Consider the following 21168-nt stretch of genomic DNA (forward strand, 5'->3'; position numbering starts at 1 on the left):
CTTCTCCCTATGATGTGAATTTGACTATGCCCAACCGGCAAGCCCCGAATGATGAGATCACAGCCCATACGTATGGTCTCACTATATTGCAGTTGAAGGTTGGGGCATCAATCCACCCAATAGGATATTCATGTTGTCGATTTGGACTACTCATTAAGACCTTATGCTTAAACTATGTTGTGCGTTGTCCTGGATTTTGATGAGCCATTAGATAATGATATCCCCATGAACGAGGAGAGGCACATGGGTTATTGTGACGATGAGTCAGTGGATGAGGAGCAGTCATATGATGGTAATTCAGGCGATGACTTTAGCAATAATGATGGTGTTGATGATGATGTGATGGCTTTGGTGACATTTGACTGAGCAAGAGTACGACGCCATCCTGCCTTACACTTATAGCTAACACTGGGATAGTGCTATATTTAAGTGTGGTGTGGTTTGTCTTTGTACGACCCTGTAAAGTTATTTTTTTCATTTAGAGAATTGAATAAGCTTTCCATCGACACCGAATTCGCACAAATTCGACACTCGAGCGAAGAGTTAGAGCCATTTTAGTAAGATAGTGTGCCACCTAGAACTTTAGCGCAACGCGGAGCCAGCCAAAATGACAATTGTTGAATCCAGTGAGCCTTCGTGATTCTACTACGTCACAATTTCTTTCCTGTTCGCAACCAAGGTGGCAATGCGATTACCACTGCGTCGTGCCAAGGCTCAGTTTCCCAATTGTCCAATTTCCAATAAGCTGGCACGATTATGGTGCATCGCGCTAGGAGGTAAAATCAAGATTTCTCCAGTTCTGAATTTTAATTCCGAGGGAAAAAAGGGTCTTTTCCCAACCCCTATATGTACTCTTTAACACGAGATTCAGCACATTTACACCCAAATATTGTTGGTTTTTATCAATTTTCTTCAAGAACAAGACCTAGGGTTTCTAATCCAAGACCCAAATCATCTAAATTTCACGTGAATCTTTCAAGAATTGCATAGAAAGGTAAGTTATATATTGATTCTTGTTTCCTTTTCACCCAAGAAGTTCAAGACTCCTTTTTCTAAATTCAAAGATCTTATCTTTATGAGTTTTCATGATTCATGTGAATTGAAATTGAAGTTCATATTATTGTTGAGTTAAATTCATGTTTCGTTTAAAAAATCTCAAGAGTTGATCCTAGTATGTGATATTCATGTGATGTTCATGATAAACCCTCTTCAAATTACATGTTAAGTGATGTGTTTATGTCAATTGAGTGTAGACATTTTTGAATAACCAAAGAATGCTCCCCATATGTTTGATAAAACTCTTATGTGAAGGAATTAGAACTATTATATCATGTTGACTAGAAATCCCCAATTGTGTGCAAGGTCATGCATGCCAAGTATTTTTTGAAAATCCTTAATTAATGAATTGTGACATGTTAGCTGAAATCCACCAACTATATGCTCTTTAATGCATGTTAAATGTTTGTTGCAAGACCTTGTTGAATGGAGTATGAGCTAATAGCATGTCTCCCTCTACTATCACATATTTACAATTTTCAAGTGCTTGAAGATATGCTTTAATGATTGTAATGGTGAACAAATGTCCATGGTCATGATTATTCAGGAATGTTTATATTTTACTTTTATGTTATCAAGTCCTGGGGTATTTATACCTAACAATTTAGCTACAAGTTTAGAGCTCGTGTCAGTTTTCATGGTAATCTTAGTCAAGCCATGATTCTTAGAAATCAGTGAGTTACAGAACTCAGTACTCTCAGACAGTTATAAAACATAAGAAATCTCAGTAATCTAAGTATTATTAGCATTCCAACTTCAGTTCAGTACTCATCTCAGATCTTAGTAGTATTCAAGAATTCAATTTTAGACCTCAGTAGCATTCAAGTAATCAATTCAGAACTTTGTATCGTTCAGTCAGATAACGAGATTCAGAAGTATTCTGTTAGCCTTCGAAATCAAGTGAACTCAACTTAACTCAGTTACTCAGTATGATCAGTAATAGATTTAGCTCAGTCTAGTACAGTTTAAGAAAAATAATAAGTTTAGAGTCTTTAAGTTGGTAGTAGGACTTAGCACAGAGTGAACCTATTGATGGGGACTCACCCATTACAGAGGACTGAGATCCCTAGGAGCAATTCCTAAGTTCCAGAACTACGTAGCCAGCGTAGGTATGAGATGTCACCCGCTAGATAGGACTGACATACTCAGGGATCACCCGTTCGTATATTATATATATAGGAGTAATCCCAGAGGGTCGCCCATTAGATAGGACTGACTCCATAAAAGAGGTCTTTACCCATGGAATGGTACTAACACCCTTCTAACTGGGGTTATAGGTTGGACCCCAACTTAGCTAGAAGGGGCATGTCAGTTAAATAACTACTTCCCACAGTCTCAGTCTTAATTTTAGAATCAGTCTCAGTAAAGGAACTTAATTCAGTAGTACAGAGTAAGGATAGTCAGATACAGTAAATTATTATGATTATCAACACACTCAGAGATCACATGCTAGATAGAACTGGTCTCAGATTTAGTTAATCATCTTCAGTATTATCAGATTCAGAGATCACCATCTAGATAGGACTAATCTCAAATTAAGTCAAATCATATTCATTAATGGTATATACAAAGATCACCACTAGATAGGACTGATCTTAGATTTAGCTAAGTACTCTCATTATCAGTAGATACTGAGATCACCCGCTAGATAGTATGGTTCTCAGATTTCAGTCGAGGATTCCCATTATCATTAGATTCATAGATTGCCTACTTGATAGGACTGATGTGAACTTCAGTACTCAATTATTAATATCAGAAGATTTAGTTATTCAGTATCTCAGTAATAGTAGTGAGTTTAGTATTAGTAAAGCAATATCTGAGTATTAGTATTCAGAGTCATGATAATTTCAGTTATGGTTTGTGCATTCATGCATATGTCCTCATTCAGTTTACCTTGTTATTCAGCTAAGTTATGTTCATGAATAAGCCCTTGCACTTAACCTTACCTTATGTAGCATACCAGTACATTCAAAGTACTGATGCATACTTTTCTCTTGAGCTATGGTGTATTTACCATTGGTTCAGAAGCGTAAGATACAGAGCACCCTTAGTAGTCCAGACTCAGTCAGCAGCACAGTGAGTCCTCTTCATTCAAGGATGATCCTTATTTTATTAGGGCATTAGATTCAGCTTTTTTTTAATAGACGGAGTTAGTTGGGGACATGTCCCATCAGCTCCACAGTTCATATAGTTAGAGGCTTTTTGGACAGATATATTAGCATTCCATTTTTAGTATTAACTATTTTAGACGTTTTAAACCTTATGGTAAGTTTTCCGCTAGTTTTCCACATTATTCAGTATTTTTATACAGTTATTGCAGCAGGTACCAGATAAGGGTTAGCTTGTGGTCTTTCAAAATTATGAGCACCGTGTGGCATTCCTGTTCTATAAAATTAGGGTGTTACAGTCTTTGAACTTCATCTTTATCTCCTTCATCTTTAATCTTTAATTTCTGAATTCTGTTAGGTTGTGGTTGAACAATTTCTGCTTATGTTTTTATGTTTTGTTGGGTTTGTAAGTTGATATTAATGCCCTTTTTGGCAAATCTAGTTTAAATTGTTTGCTTTATTTTCACCCTTCGTGGTAATTTTCATATTACAGTAATTATGTGTGCCTTTTTTGGCAATTCACATTATGCAACATAATATTTAGTCATCCCTATAATAGATGGATAATGACTGTCTTAAGAGGAGTGCTTTTTTAGAAGCTGAGTAAATGATAGGACCCCCATTGCGACTTTTGAGAAATGTTATGTGCTGAGCAAGATGTTTTATTTTGTGACTTCTAATGCAATTGTGTTAAAACAAAAGAATGAGATGTTTTTAGACGTTAAATCCTAACAAGTGTAGTTCAATTTGATTGGCTTAATGTTATATTTGATAAAGAGCAATATCGAAAATCGTAAGGATCCGACTTTATTCTTACCATGCACTGAGTGAGTGAGTATTTGTTTATATTCTACATTGATAGAAATGACTAGAACTTGCCCAGTGTGTTTACAAAGCAAAATAAAGGGTGTTGGGTGTAGGAAGTAATTTAGTCATTTCTTTGTTAACTGAATTATAAAGACTTAATTTACTTACCCTTATGCATGACATTAGTTATCCCTATTGAGCCTATAGCCTGATTTCTTTGGTAGCCTCATCCATACCCAAATCTTTTCTTTGATAGACTTTAATTTGATCCATACTTCCTAAGCACTTTAATAAAGATAATGGAATAAGAGGGGAATGTGAAATTTAAGAAGGAGAAAGATGAAAGTGAAGCTTGAAAGAAGTGTTCATTGTGTATTTAATTGTGAAGGTTACGAGTAAGAAAAATGTGTGTGATGAAAGTTTCAATTGTTGTTGCCCGGTTTTTGTTACAATGAACCTTTTGTGGCTATGGTTCGTGTAGGATAGTGTGCACCTTAACCAAGGCAAATCGCTTAGGTTGAGGGTGGCTACTATAGGGGTGTGTAACAAGAATTGAGGTTTGAAGAAAAGCTGAGAATTAAATTATAATTTAAAAAGAAAAATACTCCTATAGTAGGGTTGGTAATGTGCTTAAAAATACTGGGTGAAACAATGGATGTGTAAAGATAATGAAATGAAAAGTTAGGCTGATAAAATGTGATGTTGATTAAAGGTGGTTATGTATTAAAGTGCTTAGGGAGATTAGTCAGTATTTCTCAAATAGTTCCTACTCGTCCATTAGCATGCATTACAACCATGAAAAACCTAATTGATCCTACATGTTAATATCCGGCTATTAGTTGAGTATTAAACTAAGGGCAAACCTATGGTTAATCACCTATTATGTATGAATTCTTTGTTGAGAGTGAGTGATTTAATTTTGATATTCCCCTCATGATATATAGTGAAAAATTATACGAGATAGGGAGAAAACTTTCTTATTGTGAGGGTGCATGCGGATGAATGTCTGGACTACTTATTATGTTGCTTGATTGCGTACTTATATTAACTTTACTAATGAATTAAATGTCACTATTGTGAAAATAAATTTAAAAGAAAGTGTTCCTGTGCCCAACGCTAGCATGACTCTTAGGTTGTGATTAGAAGGTTTGGTAAATGTGCTGTGTGAAGTTGTTAGAGGACAAACAAGGTTTTAAGTGTGGGGTGGTGATCTTGGGTGTATTTATATGTCGAAACACCGTTATTTACCCATATTTGAATTTGTTTTGAGAACAAAAAATATGTTAATTATATCGCATTTTAAGCTAAATTGTGTTTTATGGCTAACTAATGTGATTAGAGATACAAGGTAAATTTTCCATGGATTCGGACGAAAATGGGATGCATATCATGAAGATGTGAAAGACCATGTTGACCAAGTCAAAGAATATGTGTAGATGCTCGACAACAAGAATAAAATAAAGGATCTGAGGAAGTACGAGAATTAACAAAGAAAGTGGAGAAATATTCTAGTAAAGCGACGCTATCTCGACGCGTCTCGTCGACTGGTAAAAGTTGTGCCCTAGCCAAAATTTTATGATCAACTTCTATTACATCGACGCGAAGTCAACGCATTACATCTATGCATAAGTTTTATTACTTAGTCAGATTTTGTGATAATAATTCTAGAGGCATGACACAACGTCAATGCATCATGTCGTGTGTTGAAGAAGTTAACTTAGATGGATTATAAAGGCAAATTCCACTACATCAATGCGATGTTGACGCAACTTGTTGGCTGGGACGATGTGATTAGCCATGCATCGCGTTAAGTTTCCAAATCTGGTAAAAATTTTCCAAGTACAAAAGGAACACGTGAGCACAATTTCAAACACTTTTGGCAAGCATAGCAGTGGCGGAGAAGCATAGAATTTTTTTTTTAGGGTTCTTATTATTTCTTTTGAACTTCTTTACTTTTAGATATTTTGGGTATGATTAATTACATATTTTTTATGTTTAATTTAAACATGAGTGGCTAAATACCCTTGTTCTGGGGTTGAGGCAAAGAATATGATTTCTCTTTGATATTCTTTATAGTAGTTTATTTTTTGATTATCATCAGGGTTGTTCTTAATTTCCTAAGCTTACTATTTTGTTGAGTGTCCACTATTAGAATAAATTTATATTCTACGTAGATCAAGGAGGAGAATCGTGAGATAGAACAAAGAAATTAAGAAGCAAGGTTCTTACCTTTTTTTTATAAAATAAGGGGTGTAGATTAGTATCTAGGATAGGGATATACCAAGAATCCTTGTTTGGTTCAATTGCAAGAAGATAACTTTTTGAATCTATAAGAATTGTTGAATCTCTATAGGAGTTGTAGCTAGAATATTCAATAGATATAAGATTTGAGATCGGGAGACCAAGGTCGTAGCCTAAACATTGCGAACCAACAACCCGATAACCAATTAGAATACGATAAGAATAGAGATTTGTATGATTGTTCGAAAAGCCTCAACCCTAGAATTCTTATCATTACTGTTTACAACCGTTGCTTTCTTCACACTAGCCATAAACATTTATTTCTTAGTTAAAAATTCATATTTTTATTCTTAATTTCAAAACCATCTTGATACTTTACAACACTTACTACTTATTGTCTAAAACTAAAAGTTGTTTAAATTTCTAGTTGCTTAGTCCTCGTGGGAACAATATCTTATTGTCTAAATCACTATATTACTTGTACAACCACGTGCACTTGCATGTGCATCTGAGTCATAACATTCAGTAAATGTGAATTTTGGCTAAGGTCAGCAGCTTTTGTCGGTTATATTATTTCCAGTGATGGTATTAGAGTTGATCCTCAAAGGACAGAAGTAGTAAGAAATTGCCCTAGACCTATTTCTCCATTAGACATTAGCAGTTTCTTAGGTTTAGCTAGCTATTATAGATATTTCATTGAGGGTTTTTCATGTAATGGATCTTTTATGTCTAGATTGACCCAAAAGAAAGTTAAGTTTCAGTGGTCAGACTCCTATGTGAAGATTTTTCAAGAGTTGAAGACTCGACTCACTTCAGCCCCAACTTTAGTATTACCTGATGGTACAGATGGTTTCATTGTGTATTTTGATACCTCTAGAGTTTGTTTGGTTTTGTGTGTTGATGTAGAGAGGTGACATCATATCCTATGCCTCTAGATATCTTAAGCGTCATGAAAATAATTACCCTACTCATGATTTGGAGTTAGCTGTTGTTGTGTTTGCCTTTAAACTATAGAGACACTATCTTTACGGGGTGCATGTTGATGTGTTTATGAATCACAATAGTTTGCAGTATGTGTTTACTCAGAGAGAGTTAAATCTTCGTCAGAGAAGGTGGTTAGAATTACTGAAAGATTATGATATAAGTTTGTTGTATCATCCGCGCAAGGCCAATGTAATGGCAGACACCCTTAGTAGATTGTCCATGGGCAGTGTTGCTCAAGAGGAGAATGATATGAAGGAGTTAGTTAAAGAAGTTCATCAGTTAGCTAGAATGGGTGTAATATTAGTTGATTCAGCTGAAGGGAATGCTTGGATTCAAAGTAGTTCTGAATCTTCACTAGTTTTGAAAGTGAAGAAGAAGCAAGATAAGGATTCTAGTTTGGTCAAACTGAAGGAGCCAGTTAAAGACCAACAGGTAGAGGTTTTCTCCCAAGAGGGAGATGGCGTGTTGAGATACCAAAGTTGATTGTGTGTTGTATGTGTTGATTATTTGATGCAGCGAATTATGGTAAAAGCTCATGGTGCGCGTTATTCCATTCATCAGGTGCTACCAAGATGTACCGCAACTTGTGGAAAATATATTGGAGGAGTGGTATGAAGAATGATATAGCAGTTTTTGTAGCCAAGTATGCAACTCACTCAATAGGTTAAAGTAGAGCATCAAAGACCTGGTGGTACATTGCAAGATTTTAGTATCGCCACTTGAAAGTGGGAAGAGATGAATATGGACTTCGTGATTGGATTATCCCATTTGTGTCGTCAACATGATTCGATTTGGGTTATTGTAGACAGATTGACTAAGTCAGCATATTTCTTACCAGTTCACACATCCTACACAGCTAAAGATTATGCTAAGCTGAATATTAGAGAGTTAGTTAGATTGCATGGAGTTCCTTTGTCCATCATCTCAGATAGGGGTACTCAGTTGTCCTCTTAGTTTTGGAAAGCCTTTCAGAAGGGTCTTGGTACCTAAGTTCATCTTAATTTTATTTTTCATCCACAGATAGATGGTCAGGCATAAAGGACCATTTAGACTCTAGAGGATATGTTGAGGGCTTGTGCTATTGATTTTAAAGGTAATTGGGATGACCATTTATCGTTGATTGAGTTTTCTTATAATAATAGTTATCATGCTAGTGTTCAAATGGCTCTATTTGAAGCTCTTTATGGGCGGAGATATAGATCTCCAGTCGGTTGGTTTGAAGTGGGTGAGGCCACTTTGATTGGGCTAGGCATAGTGTTTGAAGGCATGAAGAAAGATTAGTTGATTAGAGAGAGATTGAAAGCAGCCCAGAGTCGTCATAAATCTTATGCAGACATAAAAAGAAGAGACCTTGAGTTTGAGATTGATGATCTTGTATATTTGAAAGTTTCAACCATGAAAGGGGTAAAGAGAATTGGCAAAATGGGGAAGCTAGTCCCCGATATATAGGTCCCTTCGGGATTGTGATTTGTGTTGGGAAGGTAGCATATGAGCTTGAGCTACCTGCAGATTTATCCTCAGTTCATCCAGTATTCCATGTGTCCTTGTTGAAGAAGTGCATAGATAATTTAGTCATTATAGTTACTCTAGAAAGTATAGATATTTACAATAGCCTTTCATACGAAGTTCCAGTAGAGATTCTTTATCATCAGATCCATAGACTAAGGAACAAAGAAATTTCCTTGGTCAAAGTTTTGAGGCAAAATTAGCCTGTTGAGGGTGCTACTTGGGAAGCAAAAGCAGACATGCATATCAAGTATCCTCGTCTCTTTGTTTTGAACTCAGATTCAACCGAAGGTAATAGTCTTCCATCATTTAGTTCTTTTCCAGTCTTAGATTCAGCTATATAGTTGTTTTCATGTAAATTTATGCACTCGCGGATCAGATCAGTAGCTTAGTATGTTTTAGATTCACTCATTCAGATATTTCAGTTGTGCATCATTCCTTATAGCCTCAGATTCCTCAGTATTATCAGCTTAACTAGCCATATTTGAGGACGAATGTTCCCAAGGGGGAGATATTATAATACCCCGTACTTTTCCTAGCTTAATTTCACTCCTAAAATGTTAAAGGTTAGCTTAAAAATGAATATCTTTTTATATATGTAGAATTTTATATATTAGATCATCCATTGTGTAAAAGAATTGAATTAGCTTTCCATCAATACAAAATTCGCCTAAATCCAAGACTTAGTTGAGAAGTTATGACGTTTTTAGTATAGAAATATGCCATCTGGGCAATCACTGCATCGTGGTGAAGGTTAAATTCACATTTATCAAATTTTAGTCGACCACCGCGATAAGCTCATATCGCGGTGAGTTCCAATTTCTTATTTATCCATTTCCACTAGGCCAACACAATGGTACCACATTGCGAAGATGGCCTAAATGGCATTCCAATAGAGTACCACGATTGGCCCATGTTGCAGAGAAATTCCAATTCCCAATTGTCAAAATACAGTAAGGCAACGCGATAGCTACACATTGCGGAGGTTCCCAATTTCTCAGTTGTCAGTTTCCAGTGAGCCACAGCAATAGTGGCGCGTTTCGGCGGCATGTTATATTGGGATTTCTGTTCCCTTTTTCCAGTTCCGATTAAAGTTTAAAGAGGGGCATCTTGGCCAATTCCCAAGCCTCCAATTCGTGAATAACACTAGATTGAACCCTTTTTAAGCCTATTATGCTTATTTTTCATCTATTCTCTCTCAAATAAAAACCCTAGAGAACAAAGCTTACTCTCCAAGAAATCAAATTCCTCCATTGTTTCTTCAAGAAAGCTCTAAATTGAGGATTTACCAATCAAGATAATCAAGAATTCATCTTTAAGAACTCCAATAGGAATAAAAAATTCAAGATTCTTCATTTAGTCATCAATTAAGGTATGTGTGGTTTATGAACAAGGATCCTCTTTCATCCTTGTGCCCAAAACCAAGTTTTTATATCAAATTTATATGATTTTGAATGATTATACATGAGATTTAAATTAGGGTTCATACCCATTACTGCTAATTGCAATATTATGAGATTTCAAGTGTTTTAGAAATTGAATTGCATGTCTATTTTCTTTATTTCATGCCTATTGTAGTAAATTTTAGATTTGGAGTTGAATTATCATTGTTTTCATTACCACACACGATTGTTATGATGTTTTGACATGAGATTGATGCATGGGTTACTATCCCAAGATTGAATATTACTATTTCAAGAATGATTATGCTTTAAGCAATAGATGATCAGTTTATTTTTAGATTTTCAGTAAAGATTGGATCTTTTGATCCTCAGATAAGATTTGGAATCCATATTACAGATTTATTACAGATTATAGAACTTAGAATAGCTTTACTTACAGATTGAATCAGATAAATGTATAATTGATTTTATAATAAACCCTCATGATAGTTTTTAAAGTGGATTTCCAATAAAATGAGTGTAGATTAAAGGGAGTAGTATTTAGCACCAAGCGGAAAGTGTGGGATTAGTGTGCCCTATCTTCCACAAAACTACGTAGCCGATGCAGGTACAGATTATCAGATTATTCCCATTTCTATATGGATGAAAGATATAGATGTGATCACTTAGCTTAGGTTTTACTCTTTGGTAAGAGTATTACACCTCTCCCCATCGTGACGTTCTCCCCATATGGGAATAAGATGTTGGACTCCATGTTAGCTCACATAGTTTATGTTTGTTAGAAGAACCTCTCTGCTAGTAAAAGTAAATAAACAGCTTTTGTGTATTTTCCCTAATAGAAAAGTTTTGCAGAACAGTCTTTAAAAAGTAAAAGATTACAGAATGATCTTAATAGCAAAGCTTTTAGAAAACTAAGTGTAAAGGCTCATAACTTTATTCATATTATACTTTAAAAATGACATTAGTTACAGATTTCAGCTTTTAGCTTTTAGATACAGAAGTGAGTACTTTCTACACTTAGACAGTATGATTTACAGACAGATCATTAGTATAGCTTTTAGAACTAAATTTTATGACTCAGTAGATTTATTCAATATAATTTACTACTCATGATTATAGATTTCTGTTTCTCAGTTACTCAAGCTTATGTGAGTCATTTACATTTGGCATGCATTATTTTACAAATGATGATGATGAATGATATACTATTTTTATGTATGCATTTCACCCCATATACTCAGTACATCCTCAAAGTACTGATCTATATATACTTATATGTACTACATTGTCTCATAATGTTAGTTTAGGTGCTCAATTTCGACAGCGAGAGTGATTTTGAGCATCTTCATCTTTATCCTGACAGTTGGTGAGTCCTTATAGTTCTGGGACTTAGTCATTTAGTTTATTTTCAGGGTAATAGATTAGATGATCCAGTATTTTTAGACAATTCGAGTTAGCTGGGGGTTTATCTAGTGACTCTCTAGTTATTAGTAGTAAGAGCTTGTTAGACTGCTAGTTTTGATTTAGACTTACAGTATTTGGTTTTCTGAAATTATATCCAGATTATTCTTAGTTATTTCAGAATTTTTTTTGCATATAGTATGACTCTTATGTCTTTTTTTTCTTTATTATGAGATTCAAACTTAGTAATAGGCACACAGGGTTAGCTTAAGGCTGCTCGTTGTCTTGAGCATCGTGTAACATCTTGGTACCAAGTTTTGGGGCATTACATTTATGTTTTATTTTGTACCTTGACTTAGTTATGTTAATCCTGCATTTTATCATTCTTATATCATGATTTAGCTCAGTCGGGCAATGATGCCTACTAAGTACTCGTTGATTGGTATTTCATACTATACTTTTGTACCTTTTCGGTATAGATCAGAGTACTAGCTATCACCGTTGATCGTTTCTTGTGTAGTGGTTCATTTTTAGAGATAGGATATATAGTTTTTAGTAGTCGAGATTGATCTATTAACAATTTTAGACTTTGAATTGTATTAATGTTATAAGGTGCTCTAATACTGGCTCTACCAGGTTTGGGATTTGGTATCTTGTTTGACTACTCTTATATTTTGAACACTTTGTTTATTTATAAATTTTATTAATTGAATTTGGCCTATGTTTGGCATTTCTTCCTAAATTAACCCATTGCATTAGCTTTGGATTATGGCACTGGCATACTTACTTGAGGGATTTGGTAGATGTCATCATGACTAGTAAATCGAGTCGTGACAATAGGTTTGAATAGTGGGTAGCTATAAGACCTTTTGTATGTATGTACAAGGTTCAGTTAAGTGTTACAGTTCCATGAGTGAACTGGGGATAATGTATTTTATTACTATTTTGGTTCCATGAGTAAACCTTCTTAAGTGTTACATTGTTATTATGGTTCTAGATGTGGTTTGGATTTACATTTTAAATGTTAAATGTCGTTTCCTATGTGAGCTAGATAGTATAATATTTGTATTATAGAGATTATGTGGATCCTTAAGAATTCTGGGGCAATGGCATAAAGATAAAATGGCCTATTGTTGTTGTTATTCTTATGATTGTTGAATTGAGGTAGAATTAGTGTTAGAATAGTATATTGCTTACTTGGTTATAGTTGAGGTCATATATATTGTTAACTTGGATTTTTTTTGGTTCCTTTAATTGGACTTGATTTGTTATTCACGTACACTCACTTGGAATTATTTCTTTTAGTTATTGAATGGAGTTACATATTATGAACTCAGGGTGAGGCCACCTAGTATCTGTACATCTCTTAGGATAGTAAATATGGGGACAAGAGTTGATATCTGGATGACTTAAGGAATTCTAGTATTATGAATGTGTCCTTGCACAGCTCGACTAGGGAAGACTATTAAATTAATACCTAGTGATATCAGTGATAAAGGTAAGGACATGGAGGTTGTAATAGAATATCTTGGGGTATGAAATTAGGCCCTGTATGGATAGGCCGTGACTAGAGCTAATATGGTGAAAGAAATAGTTAGTATGGTATGAAAGTTAGATATTGGGCTTAGGAAGTATCTATGATAACAAAGGATTTGATTATGTAATATTGAGATGCATATTTTATAATATTTGTTATGCTTATGAGATCTAATCTATGTCGTTCTATGATTCTTACCAGTATGTGTGGTTTCTACTGACACTACTCCTTCTATACCCATTTTGGAGGATAGTTTAGTTAAAAGAATCAGTAATTGTTACATGCCACTTATAGATAGTATTCCCCATCAGCTTCTACTCTTCTCATCCTATGGTGGATGTTGTGCTTGCTTACTTTCTTATTTAACTAACGACTCTTGTACCTATTTATTCTAGGTCCTTGGGATAGTTTACGATTTTGTATTTAATCTTACCATTAAATCTTGTTATGAATAAGTATTTTATTAATTATTAAGACCGTTGACAGCTCCCAAGGACACACGCAAGTGTATGTGGTCTAGCAAGTAATAAAGTGGCCTTCAAGAAGCCAAGTATCTATCCTATAGGGACATGATCTAACAACGATTCAATTCTAGTTTAACTTCTAAGATTAATTTGATGCAAAGGTAACCACAAAATAGCTTGGAATATTGAAACTAAAGTAAAGGAACAATGCATAAAATAAAGTCCTTAAGACAATCAATAGGAGAAAACCCAAGTTAAAGCACTTTGAACAATCATAGTATGTTATTGAACTTCATTTGTTAACTTGCTTATCTTGGTTGTTGATTCGTAGGGTAAATGGCATGATCATGGTCTCCCACCCTCTAATATTTTACCTAACTTGGACATTACAACTTCATCATTGAGCGGGAATGTAATAATCCAATTAAGTGTTTTAATTCTATCATCCTACATTTGAATCAAGTAAGGCATCTAGGTACATCCCTGTCCTAGACACTAATTTGAATTCCTTATTTTATAAAAGAATACAAACCTTACTTTATTTATTCCCACGTTATATCTCCCTACGCCCTATCCCAAGATTAAAAGGATGACAACATATGTATTTTACGGGTGATCAATCCATAAAATAATTAAAACAAGAATAAACAAACAACCAAATATGGTAAGTAAATCCAAGGAAATTAATCCAAAACAATAATACTCATGTTCTTTACTTTAACCTAGGAAAGAAGGTTTTTAGCCAATAATATTCAAAATCATGATCCAAATTATTCAACACATGTTATGAATAACTAAAATCTAATTAAAGAATTAAAAAACCCTAAGAATGTGTAGCAGCCGCTCCAAAATAATCCACACTGTCACACCGCTTCGTCCAGAATTTTTGTTAAGTCTTGATTGTCCCATCTTTCGTCCCTTGTCTTGTGGTGTATTTCCCATGGATGTCCAGATTTTATATCATCAATATAGAACCATATTTAGCTCACAAAAATTCCTACACAATCACACACCACGAATTAGTGATCACAACAATACAATATCCTCATCGATGAATAAAAAATAAGAGTTAAGACTAGGCTAATTTTCATGATCATTAATTTTATGTTTCGACTCTTGACTTAATCAAATTAAAATTTGCACATTAAAAATAAGTTATTCCTCATATAATAACATTGTAAAACCATTTGGAATACTTTAAACACCATAGAATCCAACAAAACCAACAAGACACACACCTAGCTCAAGCTAGTAAAACTAGTTTTCTCAATTGAACTCTAAATGACTCAATCAAGTACAAACTTGTTTGGTAAACACTTTGAACTTTATAATCACATCATTGGACACTTAGATGCATATTTATATCATTATCCACACGTAAATAAGATGAATCATCCTCAAAAAAAGTCTAAAAATGCTAGAATAGTAACGCTAGAATGTATAAATACACCCAACATCACCACCCCACACTTATAAACTTGTTCATCCTCGAATAACTGTTTACTCTAAGAATCATAGATTAAGGAGACTCTACACTTCTACTAATGCAAGACACTCAAGCTAGCACTACAATGACTTTACAGAATGCAACTTTCTTCTCTAAGCAAATTATTTATACAATTAAAAGCTAATGAACCCACTCCAAAACATTATAGCCTCAAGAATTGACTCACCTTGTTGGAAAATTCATGCATATTGATAAATTAAGAACTTCATTAAAATCATCCACATTCATCAAACATATGCCTCTCACAACAAGAGACTAACCCATAATCACTCACAATTAAGCAATTTATAATACTATGGGTACAAGAATCAAATTATGCTCACTCTCATGAGAAATTCACAACTTACACACAATGAACCATAGATTTACCTTAGTGTAATGCCACACTGATATCAGAATGATGAACTTAGGATCAATTAGGACTTTTCTGGGTTGTAATGTAGACAAAGGGATGGGTAGGAACTATTTAGAAATAGGAACTAACCTCTCTCAGTGCTTTAATACACTACATTATACATTTAAACCAATATCCAACAACAAAATTACACCATTTTATCTACCCATAACTTTTGCTTTGCCCTATCTTTTTTGATTATTTTTACAAGCACATGGTGGAAGTATTTCTTATTACCACCAAACTTTTTCTTTTTATTTTTCACAACCATGGTAATATTTCTAGCATACTGTCTCTCATACCCATCCACCACACATCAAATATCAACACTAATAACTATTACTTTTTGGCATCAAATTTACTTTTTTTTTCTTTAATTTCTCAAACTCCTTGATTAATTAATTTTTAATTAACGCATCTAGAAGATTTGGATCAAATAATGCTCTATCAAAAAGGGTATTAGGCTACATATGCAGCTGCAAAAGAAAAATTTAAATGTTCAACGGGGTTTGAATAGGATTAAGCTCAAAGGTAGGTTAAAAAGAAGGTATAAAATAAGGCTATCAAAGAAATGCCTATATCATCTCCTAAACCCACACTCTTTATTTCGCTTTGCACACACACTGGTCAAGTTCTAGACATCACATACAACAAGAAATATACAAATACCTCACACACACATGCCACATGCTCAACTCACATAAAATCATCATAGACTCCCAACAACACAATAGCATGAATTCAAATTTAAGCGAACAAGTACTAGGGTCATAAACATGAGCCTAAGAGTCTCAAAAGTAACAATTCACTCATTCAACATGATTTTACTACTAAAAAACTTTTACCATGCAATCAAAAATAGCACCAACAAGAATATCTCACATAAAAAAAATTAAATTGAGCCAAAATCTAGGAATTTCTCCACCCCACACTTAAAACATACTTTGTACCAACAGTTAATTTAAAAGAAAGAGATATCAATACTTTCTTAGGCCTCTAGGACTAGCTAGTAAAATCTATAAATATCAATAGGGTCATGGGCCCCATACTCAGTCTTTGGCATGCTTCTTAACTCAAATTTTTGGTACTCAGATTTCCCAAAAACCTGTGACTCAATTAAAAATAAATACTACGTGAAATAAAAACTAAAAACTAAAAATAAATCATACCTACTTAACTTGGGTAGCCTCCCATGCAGCGCCTGATTTAGTATCGTGGCACCACCCATCTTAATGACTTAGTCATTCTCTTTCCATCTCTTTCTCATGCTTGGTCTCAATCTTCTTAATTTTTTCACCCCTCTTGGGTGCGAATTTTAAAGATAAATGGGTTTTTTAACTTTAGCCTTTTAAGGCTCATCAACGTTCATTATGTTAGAATTAGGCGGTAGAAGCTTAGGCTGCTTAATCAAGTAGTCTAAAGAGGTCTTTGGTGGACTAACCACCCCATACTTATCCCCTTTAATTATATTGATCATATATAAATATTTACAGTGGAATGTTATTTTGGGTGCTTTGTAAATATCAAATACAACCTCTTCATCCTCTACCCTCATTTTGAGTGTGCCTTCTCTAACATCAATCAAAGCTCCTCCAGTTTCTAAGAATGGATACCCCAAGATGACTGGTACCTGTTCATCTTCCTCAAAATTAAGAATAATAAAGTCAGCAAGAATAATAAATTTACCAACCTTCATTAGAACGTTCTCTATTATTCTTTCCGGATATGCCATTGATCCCCCAGCTAGCTGCAAAAACCACTGTGGTCGATCTAGGATTTTCCAAGCCCAATGTGTCAAACAAAGATAGGTGCATCGAATTTATGCTCACCTCTAAGTCACATAGCATGTGGACCACTCTACTCTAACTTTGGATTGGTTGAGTAAACTTCCCCAGATCTCTCAATTTCTTAAGGATTTTTTATGTCATTATTGCACTACACTCTTTAGTGAGTGGTATCACCCCATATCCTACAATTTCACCTTAATATAAACCACATCCCTAAAGTACTTTGCATACTTGGGCATTCCCTGAAAAACATCTAACAAAGGTATGTTAATGTAAAGAACTCTAAATCTATCAAAGAACTTCTTAAACATTGCATCCTCCTTCACTTTAATCTGCCTCTGAGGGGAGATTAGCGGTGGTGTCTTCTTTACTTCTGGTTCAACAACTTTAGTTTTCAAGTTCTCAGACTACCTTAATTTTTTAGCAACTTTTTCAAAAACCTATGGAGTTACCCACTCAACATCTACCTCCTTAGTTACCTTTGGACATTTTCCTAGAAGTTTTTCACCACTCCTCAAAGTGATTGTCATAACCTATTTTGGATTTTCTATATCTTTGGGTAACCCACCTTATGGACAAGTATTCAATTCTCGTTGTAACTACCCTATCTACAACTCTAAGCTTCTGCGGGCAGCTTGTAAATTTTTCATGTCTGCAACCAACTGTGTTTGATTTGCTAGAAGTTGTTTCAACATCTGTTCCATGTTGCTAGTTGATTGATTACCTTGTGCCTGTAGTTTTTGAATTTATTGTTATGTGTTCCATGACTGAGTCTGACACTTCATGTTGTAGGCATTACAATAATTTGGCCTTTGAGCGTTTCCCACATACATTATTAATTCAAGATTTGAAGCACACATGGATGCTGAAAGGCTACAATTTTCGCAGATCTCACACGAACCATTAGTTTGCTGAACTGTATAAATTGTTGATGTAGGATGTGGAGCTACTAATTTTAGTCTGCTGAACTAAATGTTTATCATATTTTGTAATGCTGCAACCTGAGCTGATAAGGTAGTGAACTGGTCTACCTACAGTGCACCTATAATTTTTTTGTGGCACTTCTAGCATCTGAATGTCACTTGAGATTTCCTTGTGCTATGCGGTTGAACAATGTGTACAGCTCATCATAAGTCAATTCCAGCGCTTGACCACCTGCGGCTGAATCTAGTAAAATCATTATATTGTGATCAAGTGATTCTACAAAAGTATGTGAAAGTACCTCATTAGACTATTGATGGTGTGGACAGTCTCTAAGAAGATCCTTGAACCGTTACCAAGAATGATAGTGATTCTTGTCATGCTTCTATTTGAAGAATACAATCTCACTGTGAGGTCTCGCAAACTGACCAAATGGGAAGAATCGAATAAGAAATTTTCTGGCTAAATCATCCCATGAAGTGATTGAATTTGCCGGTTCCGCAGCCAATCACATTTTTGCCTTCCCCCAACAGAGAAAGGGGGAAAATCACCATTCTCATATAATCTTGATTTATGCCCACAGGATGAATGTATCACTAATTTCAAGAAAAATCTGCAAGTGGACCTGTGGATCTTAATGTGAAAGCTTGATGAACTATCCACTACTAATTAGAAGTTATACCATATTCTGATTAAGTTCGAAATTGCCTCCAGCTTTCGGCTTCTAAAATGGCGAGATCAAACTGGTTGGAAGTGGGATTACAACTTCTTTGACTGTCCTACGGGCTACTAATTGATCATCCATGATGGTAGGATTCTCTTGATTTTCTTGGATTTTCCGAATTTGAGGGACAAGGTTTGTTTCTCTCCTTCTTTGATGAAAAATTCACTCAGGTTCGGTGCTTGGTTCAATCAAGTCCTAATCCCTTGCCAACTTTTGTAAACATGTTTCCTGCAAAAGGACAACCAAGACCAAGCGTAACAATACAAAATAAATCAAAAATTAAAACTAATATAAACAGTTTCCAAATTACAAGTCCTCGGCAACAACGCCAAAAGATTGACAACGCCTAAGCTCACATGCAAGTGTACGTGGTCTATCAAGTAGTATAGTGGCCTTCAAGAAGCAAAGTATCAATCCCACCAGGACTTGGTCTAACAACGATTCAATTCTAGTTTAGCCTCCAAGATTAATTTGATGCAAAGGTAACCACAAAAGAGTTTGGAATATTGTAAACTAAAGTAAAGGAAACAATGCATAAAATAAAGTACTTGAGACAATTAATAGGAGAAAACACAAGGTTAAAGCACTTTGAAATATCATACTATGTTATTGAACTTGATTCGTTAACTTGATTATCTTGGTTGTTGATTCATAGGGTTAATTGCATGATCATGGTCTCTCGACCTCTAATCTTTTACTTAATTTGGACATTACAACTACATCATTGAGAAAGAATTTAATAATCCAATTAAATATTTTAAAGATATCATCCTACGTTTGAATAAAGTAAGGCATCTAAGTACATCCTTGTCCTAGACACTAATTTGAATTCGTTATTTTATAAAAGAATACAAACCCTACTTTATTTATTCCCACATTCTATCTCCCTATTCCCTCTCCCGAGATCAAAGGTCAAAAATATATGTATTTTATGAGTGATCAATCCATACAATAATTAAAACAATAATAAAAAAATCACCAAATATGATAAGAGAATCCAAAGAAATTAATCCAAAATAATAGTACTCATGTTCTTGACTTTAACCCCGGAAAGAGGGTTTTTAGCCGATAATATTTATAATCACGATCGAAATAATTGAATAAATATTATGAATAACTAATATATAATTAAAAAAATAAAAATGAAGAATGTGTTGCAGCCACTCCAAAATAATCCACATCATAACACCGCTTCATCTAGAATTTTTGTGAAGTCTTGATCGTCCTATCTTTCATCCCTTGTCTTGTGGTGTATTTTCAATGGATTTCCAGCCTTTATATCATCAATATATCAATATATTTATATCACAAAGATTACTACATAATCACACACCATGAATTAGAGATCAAAACAACATAATATCCTCATCGATGAATAAAAAACAAGAGTTAAGACTAGGCTAATTTCCATGATCTTTAACTCTATGTTTCGACTCTTGACTTAATAAAATTAAAATTTTCACATTACCAACAAGTTACTCCTCATATAATAACACAATAAAACCAGAACACTTTAAACGTAATAGAATCCAACGAAATTAACTAGACACACACCTAGCTCAAGCTAGTAAAACTAGTTTTCTCGATTGAACTCTAAATGACTCAATTAAGTAAAAAATTATTTGTAAAACACTTTGAACATTATAATCACATCCTTGTACACTTGGATGCATATTTATATCATTATTCACAAATAAATCACATGAATCATCCTCAAAACAAGGCTAAAAAGGCTAGAATAGTAATGTTAGAATGCATAAATACACCCAACATCAATCGTTGCATATCTTTTGTAAAAAGGTAGTCTTGGTTCTTCTATCTCATTGGATTGAAGTTGGTTCCCTTATGATTTGGTAGTTTGGGTCGTGACAAGTTGGTATTAGAGCTTAGGTTACCATCTCCTAGTACAACAACAAATATTATTGATTATTGTGTTAATATCCATATCAAGTCTGTATAGTTACTTTTATGGGATGAATCCAATTTTTATCTCAACTAGGATAGTAGATATCACTTGACTCCTTTTAGAATGACACAATCAATCAAAAATAAAATCGGGAAGGTTTCAATTGCTATCTGGATTTAACAGTTGTATGTAAGGACATAGGTGATCAACTTATGGTCATCAAGTAATGAATATGATTCATGGTATTGAGGTAGGAAGTATGACTTATTTAATTGTGAAACTCTCTAAAATTATGTGATTGTGACTTGAAGTTGTTGATTAAATTTGAACAATGAAAAGTTGGAATTGAAAGTTATTGTCTATTATATGGTGTATGAAAGAATTGGAGTAGGTTTATTTCTTCTATTGTTGGTAGTATCATG

This window comes from Capsicum annuum, chromosome 1, assembly GCF_002878395.1.
Source record: "Capsicum annuum cultivar UCD-10X-F1 chromosome 1, UCD10Xv1.1, whole genome shotgun sequence".
Lineage (NCBI taxonomy): Eukaryota > Viridiplantae > Streptophyta > Magnoliopsida > Solanales > Solanaceae > Capsicum > Capsicum annuum.